This window comes from Pyrus communis, chromosome 17 (assembly GCF_041283825.1).
Source record: "Pyrus communis isolate YQ-2024b chromosome 17, ASM4128382v1, whole genome shotgun sequence".
Lineage (NCBI taxonomy): Eukaryota > Viridiplantae > Streptophyta > Magnoliopsida > Rosales > Rosaceae > Pyrus > Pyrus communis.
Window position 1 is genome coordinate 25,674,878 of NC_142581.1, and position 16,134 is coordinate 25,691,011.

The following is a 16,134-nucleotide window of genomic DNA, read 5'->3' on the forward strand; positions in this document are numbered from 1 at the left end:
GTTTCACTGCCGACGTTAATTAGAACCTAAGATGTCATACACATATGATAAGTTGTAGTAAAGTTATATATAGATGATTATAAGGTATAATTAATTATAAATTGTATTGGATTAATTATTTGGGAATATTGGACATGATTTCATTTAAATAGGTAGTGGGCTTTGTTTAACTAAAAGGGGCCCAAGCCACAAATTCAAAGTTGGTAAGTGGTGGGCTTGGCGCATGGTATAAAGCCTGAGGCACCAAACCCTGGGGGAGGTGCAGCATAGGGGTGCAACAAGGAGTCTAAAAACACTCCTTTTGTTTCCCTCATACATAGAATGCAAAAGTTGTTAGTTTTGTCCCTCAGGGAAAAAAGAGAAAAACCTTAAGCCAAAACACCTTGTATGCCACCCATTCTATATTGATCCAAGTGAGAGATATTGCTAGCACATCAAATCAATCACTGCATCATCCATTGCTAGTTTTATCAGTGTGGATACGCTTAGAGGCTCAACACTTAGGGAGTTTTGCGTGGTTAATTATGAAGAGGAAGATTGCAAGCATAAAGATGATCCAATCAAGCGGCATGCATGTGGCTAGATATTCAAGTAAGTTAATCTCGACAACTTCTTAATTTGTTGTTTTATCAATTACAACCAACCGGATATATAATTGGGATAACATATTGTATGTTATTTGTTATTTTTCGCTCCGTATTAATTATTCAAATTAAATTTATCCCATTAATATGCCCGGAAACCCAATAGTGGTATACGAGCTAGGTTGTAATCCATAATTGTACAATTTGTTTCATTGTTATGGTGAATTTAATTATTAGGGTTCATGTTGTTCTTGAATGGTTCTTTATAATATGAAAGGAGAATAAATTTTTTCTTTTTTTTTTTTTGTTTTTTTTTTGTTTTTTTTTTGTTTTTGTTTTTTTGTATTAGCTTAATGTATATATGAAAAGTATCAGACAAATATAATCATGAATTTAATTTAGAATTTTCAAATTTAGTTTAAACATTGGGAAGTAAGCATGTGACATCCCACATCGCCCAGAGGGTGATCCTTAAATGTATACTCCCATCTTTACCTAGCACGAGGCCTTTTGGGAGCTCACTGGCTTCGGGTTCCGTAGGAACTCCGAAGTTAAGCGAGAAGGGGGCTAGAGCAATCCCATGATGGGTGACCCACTGAGAAGTTGCTCGTGAGTTCCCAAAAACAAAACCGTGAGGGAATGGTAAGCCCAAAGCGGACAATATCGTGCTACGGTGGTGGAGCGGGTCCGGGAAGTGATCTGTCCCGGGCCGGGATGTGACAATATGGTATCAGAGCCAATCCCTGGCCGGAAGTGTGCCGACGAGGACGTCGGGCCCCTAAGGGGGGTGGATTGTGACATCCCACATCACCCAGGGGGTGATCCTTTATACCCGGAAGTGTGCCGACGAGGACGTCGGGCCCCTAAGGTGGGTGGATTGTGACATCCCACATCGCCCAGGGGGTGATCCTTAAATGTATACTCCCATCTTTACCTAGCACGAGGCATTTTGGGAGCTCACTGGCTTCGGGTTCCGTAGGAACTCTGAAGTTAAGCGAGAAGGGGGCTAGAGCAATCCCATGATGGGTGACCCACTGAGAAGTTGCTCGTGAGTTCCCAAAAACAAAACCGTGAGGGAATGGTAAGCCCAAAGCGGACAATATCGTGCTACGGTGGTGGAGCGGGTCTGGGAAGTGATATGTCCCGGGCCGGGATGTGACAATATGGTATCAGAGCCAATCCCTGGCCGGAAGTGTGCCGACGAGGACGTCGGGCCCCTAAGGGGGGTGGATTGTGACATCCCACATCACCCAGGGGGTGATCCTTTATACCCGGAAGTGTGCCGACGAGGACGTCGGGCCCCTAAAGTGGGTGGATTGTGACATCCCACATCGCCCAGGGGGTGATCCTTAAATGTATACTCCCATCTTTACCTAGCACGAGGCATTTTGGGAGCTCACTGGCTTCGGGTTCCGTAGGAACTCTGAAGTTAAGCGAGAAGGGGGCTAGAGCAATCCCATGATGGGTGACCCACTGGGAAGTTACTCGTGAGTTCCCAAAAACAAAACCGTGAGGGAATGGTAAGCCCAAAGTGGACAATATCGTGCTACGGTGGTGGAGCGGGGCCGGGAAGTGATCTGCCCCGGGCCGGGATGTGACAAATTGGTATCAGAACTTAACCCTGGTCGCGTGTGTGCCGACAAGGATGTCGGGCCCCTAAGGGGGGTGGATTGTGACATCCCACATCGCCCAGGGGAGTGATCCTTATATGTATATTCCCATCCCTACCTAGCACGAGGCCTTTTGGGAGCTCACTGGCTTCGGGTTCCGTAGGAACTCCGAAGTTAAGCGAGAAGGGGGCTAGAGCAATCCCATGATGGGTGACCCACTGGGAAGTTGCTCGTGAGTTGCCAAAAACAAAACCGTGAGGGAATGGTAAGCCCAAAGCGGACAATATCGTGCTACGGTGGTGGAGCGGGCCGGGGAAGTGATTCGCCCCGGGCCGGGATGTGACAAAGCATGTAAATATAATAGAAGTAAAACCCCCTGGACAACAATTTTTTATAAGGAACCCAATAAGCATTACCTAAAGTAGCAAGAAACAGGCAACCTGATTGTGTACAAATATATGAAGTTAGCGATTTAAACTCGAACTCGATTGCACTGCCATGTTCGTAAATTTTCTCTTTTTCGTAGTAGTCTTATCTTTGCCCCTTTGGTTCTCATCAAGAAATTCTATTATTTGGTTGATAATAACTACAACTGTGAAGTTCGAATGGGTGGGAAATATTTAGATTCAACAGATGAAACTGAGTTGTGTATAATGATATTAATCCTTTTAAATAATCAAAACAGTAAACTCGCTTTGATAGCACTGATAGAAAAGATGATACTACATTATCAGAAAGCTGATGTCGCAAGATTATCGATCAGTGCAACTTCACCGCTGCTTATTGCCTTGGGGGTAGGCAATCTAATTCACTCTCCCCTTCCCCAAAACACTCTAAGCCACTCGGGCAATTGGAGCCAAGGAGAGATCGATGGAGAAGTCAGGCAATAATTGCATAGCCTAGCGCCCTGCCTATGTGACGTCATCCACAATTTCAATTATTAAAAAAATTATAAAAAACTAATTAAAAATGTAAAAAATTATAATTTTTTTCTATAAATACATAACCATATTCTTCCACTTTATACTACATTTCAATATTTTCAAATACTTTTAACCGATCTTTTATTATTATCTAAAATTAAAAATAAAGTTATCTTTTATTATTTTATAAAATTAAAGATTCTAATATTTTAACACGAATTGCCTTGGTTATTCAGTTTAGGGGTTGAAATACATTTGGGCAATCACTGTTGGGATTGAGTTACCTATTGCTCAGGGGGTCTTCCTACACTGAAAGTGCTCTCACAGTGGTGTCTTGGATATGTGTTAAGGAAGGGATAAAATTGTTCCAACAGGATCCTCTCTGGATCCTTTTGGCGAGGATCCTAGTGATCCGTAAATCGTGTCCGTTCATCGTACATCGTGTGATCAGTTTTTGTCAGGTACTTGTATTTAATTTTAAGTAAAAATATTTAAAATGATTTTTGATCGCATGATGTACGATGAACAGATATGATTCATGGATTCTTGGAATCCCCACAAAGAGGATCTGGTGAGGATTCATATTTGAAATTGTTGAGCATTGAATGGATTCCTATGACAATGTCATGGATCTTATTGGACTTCTTCAAGAGCAGTTATAAGTTCTTGCCACTGTTTTAAAAATCAAACTAGGCGGTCGCCTGACTTCTTCAGGAGCAGTTATAAGTTCTCGCCACTATTCTAAAAATCAGCCTAGACGTTTGGAAAAATCGGCTGGAAGCTAGGCAGCTGCCTAGGTGGGCTCCAAGGCGAAGAGTTGGGCGGCACCTAGGCGGTCCTAGGCAGTTTTTTATATATATATTTTTTATTAATTATGTGCTTTTTTCTTTTTTGGTTTCATGGTGGTATACTTATGGAAATGTTGTACCTAATTTGCAAGTGATGGATTTACTACAAGTTCATCCAATACTTATGGAAATGGTGTACCTAATTTGCATTTTATCATTATTTTATTATCCATACAAATATAGTTTTTTTTAGGTGTAAATAGACACTTATTTACAAGATATATAATAAATTTACATAAATCCGACTCGGCCGCCTAAGCCCTAGGCCCCTGCCCCGCCGTCCGATTAGCGCCTAGCAATTTTTAGAACCTTGGTTCTCGAGCAGGATATAACTGTTAGTTATATCATACCAGACTTTTTATGCAAAAGGCTCCCCATTTTTTTTAAAATAGGTATTAGGTGTGGGGCCCACTCCACATCAAACTTCAATAATCTGAACTGTCTATTTTGTAAGTCTTGATTAATAGATTATCCTTACAAAAATTCAATTCAATCCGAAACCATTTGCCTATTTAATTATCAAGATAAAATTTCATTGTTGCTTATATAACAAAGTATTCGTTAATTTTTTTGAACCCAATTAGATGTCTTAAATATTTCTGATTTGGCTAATATTTTGCAAGGATAGTCTATGAGGTGCAACTCGAAAAATAAACAATTCAGATAATTAAAGTTCAATATGATGTGGATCCCATAACTAATTCCTATTTTTATAAAAAAAAAATAGAAATCTCTTCCTTTAAAGGCTATGATATGAGACATCATTTTAATAATAATATTATTATTTACTTATTAACTAGTATATATTATATACTTAAAGCATGTGTATCGGTACACCGTCATTATGGCGTACTTTCACACATGATTACACTAGTTCTGAAAATCATGTGGTTATAAATTCCAACATTAGAAATAAGGAGAAATTTTTTATTGTGATCGGAATAAGGGAGTACACCATATGTTTTTATATAAGTAGTAAAATTTTTTATTTTTTAAGCTATTAACTTTTTTTAATACATATATTACATTATTTGTATAATGACATATAATGTACTACTCTGTGTACCGATCACATTGAATATCTCTCATAAATAAGAGATGGTGATTCTGAGAAAAAGCAGTGATGTAACTTTTGCTCTCTTCGAGCGTGTCGAAATGGGAGCAGAAAGGGTCTCTATGTATATAGCTACAAAGTAATCTGCAAGTTGGCAGAAGAAAAGGAAATGCATACGGGTAAAAACTCAAAAAGTCTTCGAAGCTACATGCCTACTGACAGGGAAGAACAGAAAGTCTTCTTCAACAAAAGTTTAAAGAGGCTTTTAACGAAAAACTTACAACTCTGTTCATTTTAACGAAAAATCATATTTTTACATTAAAAAGTCAATTATGATACTATTCACTTTACCTTTTATTTTGTCTTTATCGTTAAAACTCAAAATTTTCAAACTTTTTTCATTAATTTTCCTAAGTTCGAAATCATAATGGAGGCCAGCCATTCATTACTGATTCATGAGTAATATCAGTAAACTAAATGTGTAGACTAAATTTTATAAACTAAATAACATGAAGTTGATAAATTAATGATTTAACCACTACTTAAGTGTTAATTAAGGTGACACATCATTTAATTTTACAAATTTAGTCTACAAGTTTAGTTTGTAATCTAGCATTACTCTTTCATTCATTCTATAACATTTAAAAAAGCATGGTGGGCAACTATTCTTCTCATATAAAAGAACTTGACAGAGGTTACTGGGGTTTGCAGACTTGCACTTGTAGGCACAGAAATTACACGTTTTGATTTCACCTTCAAATGAGAAAACAAAAGGTTGATATTGACATATTTTCACGTGTAAACAACAGGAAACAAGAGAAACAAGTAAAAGGAGACTAAGACACGAACCCATCACCCGAAGGTTCATGTTACATGTGAGTCCTAAAAGGCAACAGCTACCTTTTTTGACAACAAACAAAGCATATGTTTGGATTAATTCAGCTTAAGAGCATGGGGTGATATTATGAAATGGTCAAGAACCAATATCATTGACAATCGCATTCAGCTTTCATTCCACCACTTTAGAACAGATTTTGCCCATCATATGGTAGAAGGTCAACAGATCAGACAATTGCTCCACTGACATTTTCCCCATCACATTCCTTGCCATTCTTTCTCTCTCCTCATTCAACTTCAATCTCTGTTTATAGGAACCTGCATTTCTCACTGTTGCACCCATTTGCTTCAGTCTATTCTCCTGCTGTAAGCTCAGTGTGGTGTTCGACTGCAGATAAGACAAAAACAGCACTTCAGTATCAAAATAAAACACATTAGTATCAAATTAAAGTTTCCTAATGTAAATAGCACACCCGAGTCTCGCTCTCTCGATCACCTAGTGACCAAGTATCCATGTGCACCCACCCTTGGATTGATACCAAGGTTAGAGATTAAAACACTAAACGCACATCTATTGTCTCCACCGTTAATATTGCATTCACGAATAAATGACCATGTATTCTTTGGTCACCTAGTGACAAAAAGTTAAAAAGAATAATATCAAACGGTTGGTAATCTATCAGAAATTAACCTCAAGGAATTCTGCTCCAGCTTCAATTTCAGATTATTTGATTGGATGGAGACCACCTCCTAGGCCTCCTGTGTATATGTTTCGTGCAATTGAGAAACTTCTAACAATTTCCTTTCTCCTTTTCTCCATTTCCCCATCCAGCTTCAAAGATTGTGGTACTGAAGCTGATCTATTAAGCTTGTTCTTGTAAGCACTTGCTGCCTTCACAAATTCCTACAAAATCCGTTAATACATTAATTCCTCATTAATCATTAATTTATGATTACTATATATTCTATACACAAACAAAAAATGTTATTGAAAAATTAAGTAGCTAAGAGACCTGATAAGCAGATGGGCAACCATGGTAATCAAACTCATCAGAATCTGGTCTCCTCATTCTCTCTGGATGAAACTGTAATCCCATGATAAACTTGTTGTGCTAGGATAACACCAAAATCTTTTGGAACCAACTCAAGCTAGCCCACAGGAAATTTATCAAATGGAAATGCAAGAACAAAATATAAAAGACACCAAGATTTTAACGAGGTTCCTCAACAGTCAGTGTAACTGGAGTACGTCCTCGGAGCAGTAGGAGCTCACCCAATAATCCACTATCAACCAAATGGGAGTTTACAAGTGTTGGCTATCTCACAACCCAAAAGCCCAATACACCCAATAACTCTCACACACCAAAGAAACAAATAGAGAAAGAAAATATAATGAATAATTTATTTCTAACCAAAGAGAGGAGCACTTTCTTCTTTTCTTCAAAGAGGGGCTGCGACACCTCTATTTCTTCTTAGTTTTTCTGGTGCACACTTCTCTGCTCTCTGCCCTCTCTTCAAAAAGTACAAGCTCTTATCAAGTTGCAAAAGAAGAAGCCGAATAAAAAACAATTCCAAACCAAAACTCACGGGTTTTGGAGACAACCAAAATATTTTTTCTTTTTACTTTTCCCCAAAACAAGGAAGGTGTTTCCCACCTTCTTTTGTTTATAATTTTTATAGCCAAAGTAGTTTGGATTGTTGTGTAGCCGAAAGCAATGCAAGTTGGCCACTATCCAACAATCTCCACCTTGGCCAAATTCCGAAAAACGCCATGACAAGCCAACCAACACAATTGATACACAACATTCCCAATCACTAGCAAGAGAACAACTAATGCCGAGCCAAATGCTCCAAAACTCCTACTGCTCAACGCCTTCTTTAAATAGGCAAAATGCGAGCCAAGTTCAAGCAATGAACAAACTTGGCTACACCAACAACCTTAGTCAACATATCAGCGGGGTTGTCTTTAGTTGGAATCTTCTGGAGAATGATTTCTCCTTCACCAACTACTTCACGAACAAAGTGATAACGCACATCTATGTGCTTGGTCCTCGCATGATGAACCTGATACTTAGCCAAATAAATGGCACTCTGACTATCACAATGCACCTCCACCTGCTTCTGATCAACCCCCAAATCTCTAATCAGTCCATGTATCCAAATGGCCTCCTTTATAGCTTCAGCAACTGCCATATATTCAGCCTCTGTAGTAGACAAGGCAACAGACGACTGCAAAATGGACCTCCAACAAACTGGCCCTTTAGCCATAGTAAATACATAGCCTGTAGTAGACTTCCTTCCATCCAGATCACCTGCATAATCTGAATCAACATAACCAACTGCAAAATGACCAATACCAGAGTCATCTCTCTCAAAGCATAAACCAACGTCTCGAGTACCATGGAGATATCTCAATATCCACTTAGCTACTAGCCAATGCTCTTTACCTGGATTATGCATATATCGACTCACCATGCCAACTGCATGAGCAATATCCGGTCTAGAGCATACCATTGCATACATCAAACTACCAACCAAATTTGCATATGGTATATTTTTCATTTGTAGCTTCTCTTGATCAGTTTTAGGACATTGTAGAGAACTCAATTTAAAATGAGGAGCCAAAGGGGTACTAACCGGTTTAGTTGAATCATGAACTCCAAACTTCCGAATCAACTTCTCAAGGTATTGTCTTTGATTCAAACAAACCAAACCCTTCTCTCTGTCTCTAGTGATCTCCATGCTAAGGATCTTCTTTGCTTCACCAAGATCCTTCATCTCGAACTCATTTTTCATTTGCTTATTCAATTTCTCAATCTCTTCAACATTCTTTGAGGCAATCAACATATCATCAACATATATCAACAAATAAATGAAAGACCCATCTTGCAACTTCTTGAAGTACACACAATGATCATATTGACTTCTAGAATAATTTTGGCCTCTCATAAATTTATCAAACCTCAAATACCATTGTCTTGGAGATTGCTTCAAGCCATAAAGTGATTTCTTCAACTTGCAAAACAAATTCTCTTTCCCTTTCACTTTATACCCATCCGGTTGACACATATAGATCTCTTCATTCAAATCACCATGTAGGAAAGCCGTCTTCACATCGAGTTGCACAAGTTCAAGATCATATTGTGCAACAAGAGCTAACATAATACGAATTGAGGAGTGCTTCACAACTGGAGAAAATATTTCGTTGTAGTCAATGCCCTCCTTTTGTGCATACCCTTTAGCAACTAATCTTGCTTTGAATCTCACATTGCTTTTCTCATCAGCATCTTCCTTCTTGGCATACACCCATTTGCAACCAATAGCTTTCTTACCCTTAGGCAATTTAGCTAACTCCCAAGTCTTGTTTTTCATGAGAGAATTCATCTCGTCGCCCATGGCATTGCACCACTTCTCCTTTTCCTCACTCTCAATGGCTTCCTCAAAATTGGATGGAATCTCATCAGTGATAATAGGAAGAGCAAAAGCAACATAGTCACTATACCGAGCTGGCTTGGTAATTTGTCTTTTTCCTCTGTTCTTGGCAATAGACTCTTAAGGTGAAACTTGCTCTTCAACTCGAATAGAATCTTCAAGTTCAACTTCTTCAACATCCTCATGGTCTTCCACTTCTTCACTTGTAGTGGCTTCGACATCAACGGAAATAGGATTTGAAGTACTAGAGGCAACTTTCTCAAGCTCCACCTGTTGGACATCTTTCACATTCTTCTCAGAGTCTCTAAACATATTTTCTTCATCAAATGTCACATCTCTGCTGATTACAAGTTTCTTCATCTCCGGGCACCATAACCTGTAACCTTTGACACCACTACTAAAACCAAGAAAGATAGCCTTTTTGGCTCTAGGATCAAGTTTATTTTCAGTTACATGAAAATAAGCAGGTGAACCAAAAATACGAATATAATCATAATCAGTAGAAGGTTTTCCAGTCCACACCTCCATTGGCGTCTTACCCTGAATAGCAGCTGAGGGTAATCGGTTGATGATGTGACATGCATAAGTAACTGCCTCTGCCCAAAACGACTTGCTCAAACTCGACTGAGACAACATGCATCTAACCTTCTCAAGCAAGGTTCGATTCAATCTTTCTGCAACTCCATTTTGTTGTGGAGTTCCCTTGACACTGAAATGTCTTACAATCCCTTCTTCTTTGCAAACTTTAAAGAAAGGGTCGGATGTGTATTCACCACCATTATCCGATCTCAAAATCTTAATCTTTCTCCCAGTCTGGTTCTCAACCATTTTCTTCCAACCCAAGAAAATGCTCAACACCTCACTCTTGTGCTTCATAGTGTAGACCCAATACCTTCTTGAATAATCATCAACAAAGGTCACGAACCAATGTCTACCACTCAAAGAGGGAGTCTTTGTAGGACCCCAAACATCCAAATGCACATAATCAAGAATGCCCTTCGTCTGATGTACAGCAGTACCAAACTTCACTCTAGTTTGCTTCCCCAAGACACAATGCTCACAGAAATCAAGCTTACAAGTCGTGGCACCTTTTAGAAGACTTTGTTTCACAAGCCCTTGTACAGCTTTCTCACCGGCATGGCCTAATCTCATATGCCACAATCTAGTAGTATTAGAATCGGATGTGCCCATATTTTCTGAGACTACAGATGCTTCACCTGTCACAGTGCTTCCTTGCAATAAATACAAATGGCCACATCGAGGAGCTTTCATCACAACAAGTGCACCATAAGTCACATTCAATGTCTGCCCATCTGAATGAAACCTGAAGCCCTTGGCTTCCAAAGTTCCCAAAGAAATAAGATTTTTCTTCAAATTCGGTACATACCGAACACCTGTCAACTCTTTAACCATGCCATCATGCAACTTCAAACGAACTGTACCAATCCCTTTTGTTGTGCAAGGATTGTCATCTCCCATGAACACAACACCGCCATCAAACTCTTTCAAGCTTGAAAACCAATCCTTGTGAGGAGTCATATGATGAGTACAACCCGTATCCAACACCCACTTAGTAGCAAAATCAAATGATGAGGAAGTGGTTAAAGCAAAATCAGGAAAATCTGTTTCAACTTCAACAACATTAGCTTCAGAACTTTCTTTACCTTTGGTCTTCAATTTAGGACAATCTTTCTTCCAATGGCCCTTATTACGACAAAAGGCACATTCATCCCTTTCCAAAGGTTTTCTACCTTTAAAGTTTGCTCTAGGTCGAGACTGTGATTTTTTCCTACTAGAAGATGATCTTCTCTCCGATGATCTACCTCTAACAAATAAAGCTTCCGAGGTACTATCATGATTTTTATCTCTATGCCTCATTTCATAATTCATCAAGGCATTTGACACATCTTCAAATTTCACAGTTTCTTTACCATGCATAATAGTGGTAACAAAATGCTCATAAGAGTCCGGCAAGGAATTCAACAATATTAAGGCCTCATCTTCATCCTTAATATCCTCATCTAAATTTAACAAGTCGGCAATCAACTTATTAAAAGCATCAAGGTGTCTAATCATTTTTGTACCTTCTTTGTATTGGAAGCGGTAGAGCTTTTTCTTCAAGTGTAGCCGGTTCTCTGCACTCTTCGTCATATACTTGTCTTCCAATTTTTGCCACAACACACTTGCCAATGTCTCCCGCATCACAAAATACTTCTGAGTTTTTGCAAGGCACAACCGAATTGAAGAGCAAGCCCACAAATTTAATTTCTCCCATTCCGGCTTCGACATAGCTTCCGGCTTCTCTCCCAAAGCGGCAAGTAGATCTTGTTGAGCCAACACATCTTTGACCTCACATTGCCACATCCCAAAGTTGTTTGTGCCATCAAACTTTTCAACTTCGAACTTTGCATTTTGCACCGTAGTTCTTGCAAATCCGGAGCTGCTTCCAAAAGGATTCTCATCTTGCCCGTCTGACATTTTTGGCAATTAGACAGTACCCAAGAGCAACCAGTGCTCTGATACCAATTGTTGTGCTAGGATAGCACCAAAATCTTTTGGAACCAACTCAAGCTAGCCCACAGGAAATTTATCAAATGGAAATGCAAGAACAAAATATAAAAGACACCAAGATTTTAACGAGGTTCCTCAACAGTCAGTGTAACTGGAGTACGTCCTCGGAGCAGTAGGAGCTCACCCAATAATCCACTATCAACCAAATGGGAGTTTACAAGTGTTGGCTATCTCACAACCCAAAAGCCCAATACACCCAATAACTCTCACACACCAAAGAAACAAATAGAGAAAAAAAATATAATGAATAATTTATTTCTAACCAAAGAGAGGAGCACTTTCTTCTTTTCTTCAAAGAGGGGCTGCGACACCTCTATTTCTTCTTAGTTTTTCTGGTGCACACTTCTCTGCTCTCTGCCCTCTCTTCAAAAAGTACAAGCTCTTATCAAGTTGCAAAAGAAGAAGCAGAATAAAAAACAATTCCAAACCAAAACTCACGGGTTTTGGAGACAACCAAAATATTTTTTCTTTTTACTTTTCCCCAAAACAAGGAAGGTGTTTCCCACCTTCTTTTGTTTATAATTTTTATAGCCAAAGTAGTTTGGATTGTTGTGTAGCCGAAAGCAATGCAAGTTGGCCACTATCCAACAAAACTTACCTTCCTCAGGATTATAAGCATCTGGATCGTAAAACCCTTCAATCAAACCATCTGGTGCAAATGCCATTGGCACAAATCTCTGTGCCAATTTCTTAACACGTTGATGGTGATAGCTCTTAACCCTAATCTGCATCTTCCCTTCTCCTGATTCCATAGACTCGTTAAACCAATGGTGCAAAGGAGTCTTCTCCACTACATTCACCACATGCCTATGCCCATCGTAGTCTTCATAATTTATATGCTGCACATACACACCATTTTTTTATCATCGAATTTGCTGAGCTTTTTCGAGAGCTCTCTCTCGATGTCTTGGTAAAAGGTTCCTCCACATGCTACGTTCAAGACCTCTGAGCCTCTGCATATTCCCAAGTAGGGTACGTTCCGTTCGAGGCAGAGCTTCGCCAGCCTCAGTTCGATCGAGTCTTTTTCTTTGTCGATGGCTGTGTCGCTTGCATGGAGCTTCCTGATTTCTTCCAACTCTTCGGGTGAAAGACCTGAGACGTCAACCTCTGACTCATAGAGAGACGGGTCGATGTCTTCTCCTTCGCAGAGGAGGACTCCATGGATGGGCTCGAAGCTATCCAATAACATGTGCACCCCATTCACTCGGGGCACGAATACTGGTATATAAGATCAAGATGGTATTCACCTAAAATCACATACAAACGATTAATTATCAGTAAAACTATGCATTAGGAATTTAGGATTTGAATAGAAGCGTTAAAGAAAGTGGTGTGTTGGCCTCGTGTATAAGATTTTTGTTTCAAGCCACTGCGTTTCTGAGTTCAAACCCTTCTTCTTTCCTTAGTTACAGTAATACCGCTCGTAATAAAATGTTAAAAATTTATGAAGAAAAGAAGATGAAATTGTTATTGTTATGGAAATTGAGAGCGTACCCACAAAATCTACGAACTTGTTCTTGCGAAGGGTACGTCGAGAGACGATGAGGACGCGAGGGAGGATAACGGAGAGATCAGAATCCATAGTGGTGGGTGCACGATCAATGTAATTGTTCTTTGGTTGTCTTGATTAATTTAATTATTTTCAGGGTTTGAAAAGAAGAAGACGAATAGAAAGTAGTAAAGAGTCTGAATTGCCAAAATTAGAGAAGAAGAGGATAAGAAAGCCAGAAAAAGCGCTATTTAAAGAAATTGGAAGAAGGAGTACGTTGTCTGGGCCGCATTCATCTCTACAGTTCCCAAGTCAGTTTGTTGGAATTTATTTTTTCACAAACGATTGTGCCGATTAAATTGTTAGTTGTTGGAGAAAGAGAATCAGTACGGATCGAAGTCGCATCCTTAGCATTTGTTGAACACTTTTAATAACACCAAATTGATGATCAATTAAATGAAAAATCTTATTTCTATTCCTATATTTATACACATACGATTTACCTACCATCGTAATTGTATTTTGATACACCAATCATCATAATCAACCAAAAAAGGAAAATAAATAATTACATTATTTCCCAAATTTTGATAAGTATAGAATATTCGTAAATAAATTATTATATGTTATCCAAATTCTTAACAAATTATTACACTGAGAAAAACTGCTTTTATTAGAATTTTAATAAATAATTTTCTTGTAAGTGGAGTGATTAATCTAGATTAGTATAGAATCTCATATGTAATAAAAAGAAAATTAGTAGCTTTGAGAGCATTTGCACTTGCATTTGAGGTCGTGTGTTAGAATCTTTCCGTATAGTTTAAAGTAATTTAATGTAGATTATCATATCGTTTATAAAAAGAACAATAATTTTTTTTTATTGGAATAGAAAAGCATATCCGAAATTTTGCTAAATGTAGGATGATTATGTAAAATAAGTTGTCAAGCATATCGTGGAATAAGTCTCACTCTTACGTATAAGAAATACAAAATTTATGACTCAATCACAAAGGCTATTCTCCTATACACAACTACGGCTGTCATTTTTCTGAACGAAATACCGAACTAAAAATTACAGAAACGAAAATGAAATTAGTGAAACCAAAATATACCTAAATTGTAAATTACCGATCGGTAAGCAATAACTTGGTAGTTAAATTTTATCAAAACTGAACCGAATTTTTTATTGTTATAATTTTAAATATCTAATATTATTAGGGTAATCTCAACCATTGGTTTATAAAGACAAACACATTTAGTCATCTCGTTTTTTTGTTTTTTTTTGTTTTTTTTTTTTTTTTCTAACGACTCATTCTCTCTCTGCCTCTCGATTCACTCTCCGGCTCTCAGGTCTCAGCCATCATCAACACTCAGCGACACATCTCAGTCTCCCTCTCTGGCCATCTCCTCTAACTGAAGAAGGTAAGATTCCAGTAATCTCAAAAGCTATAAGTTTTATTAATTACAAGTGTTTTATCCTTTTCATGTATTACTGATGGCTGCCATCACTTGTAAGGTTTCCATAACAAATTCGAATTTACTGAAGCGATATTTCGTAAGAAATACAGTTTAACTGTTAGTATGTAACATCTAAATTATCTGTTAATAAAATTTTCCTTGTCAACTGAAAGAGTGAAAAGATAATTTTTGATCTTGTATCACACTATAAAATCAAGGGTAATGATATAATTTTGTACAATTAAATTTTTTTTATTCAAACCTCACCCACATCTCATCATAACATCTCTAATTTAAAAATTAAATAACTCAATTTTTTTTTCTCTATTTCTTTCACAATTTCTCTCTTTTCCATATATTTTTTTTAAAATTATTTTATTTTTGCACACATAATGTTTGAGCTTCGTCTAGTATTAATTAAGCGGACCATGGCGGTCACACACGTGACACGTACACTGTATAGAGTGAGTGGAATTCCAGCAGCCAAACTTGACTGGTTCTCTCTTAATTTGGATGAATGAGAAATTCATGCATCGATCAACATTAAGAGTAATTAGCTAATTATAATATAAAAAATATCCTGCCACAAAATGCATGCACGGTGATAATATATATACACACACACAAACCCTTTATGCACACGGATCTCTATTTTTGTCAAAAAATAGAGATTAAGTGTGGGGTTCACTCCACAACGAACATCAACAATCCGAACCCCGTCTATTTTATAAATCTCGATTCATAGATTATCCTTGCAAAAATTCATTTCAATCCGAAACCATTTGTCTATTTAATTATCAAGATAAAATTTCATTGTCTCTTATATAACAAATTATTCGTTAATTTCTTCAAACCCAATTATATGTTCTAAACATTTCCAATTTGGCTAATGTTTTGTAAGGATGATTTATAAGGTGCAACTTGAAAAACAAATGGTTCGGATTGTTAAAGTTCGATGTAATTCGGATCCAACAACTAATTCCCGTTTAAAGAAAAAAAAAAAAAAAATTTCTTCCCTTAAAGGTTCCCCCCGCCTCTCTCTCTCTCTCTCTCTCTCTCTATATATATATATATATATTATATTTCATTGATGTTTGGGGAAGTTGGGACTTGAACAGATGGAAATGCATGCAAGTCGTGGAAGCGTGAAGATCGAGTTAGAGGTGTTGATGAATGCCGGGAATGAAGGACACTTGGCTTTCAAGTTTTGCATGGATACATTGAAATTAAGTTGACAGGTTCAAATAAGACAGGTCAAAGCTGAGCAGAAGCTGACTGGGAAATACTTTAACCACTACTTTGGAACGGGATAATTTGACAACTGGATT

General features: G+C 37.9%; 1 pseudogene across 1 annotated transcript; it reads right to left on the reverse strand.

Moving 5' to 3' along the window:
- Nucleotides 1-12,137: 12,137 nt before the first annotated feature.
- On the reverse strand, nucleotides 12,138-13,831 carry LOC148689692 (putative glutamine amidotransferase GAT1_2.1; annotated as a pseudogene). The gene is made up of 2 exons (XR_015958546.1): nucleotides 13,354-13,831; nucleotides 12,138-13,106 (listed from the first exon to the last, which is right to left on the reverse strand). The product of XR_015958546.1 is annotated as a putative glutamine amidotransferase GAT1_2.1 (transcript).
- Nucleotides 13,832-16,134: the final 2,303 nt, after the last annotated feature.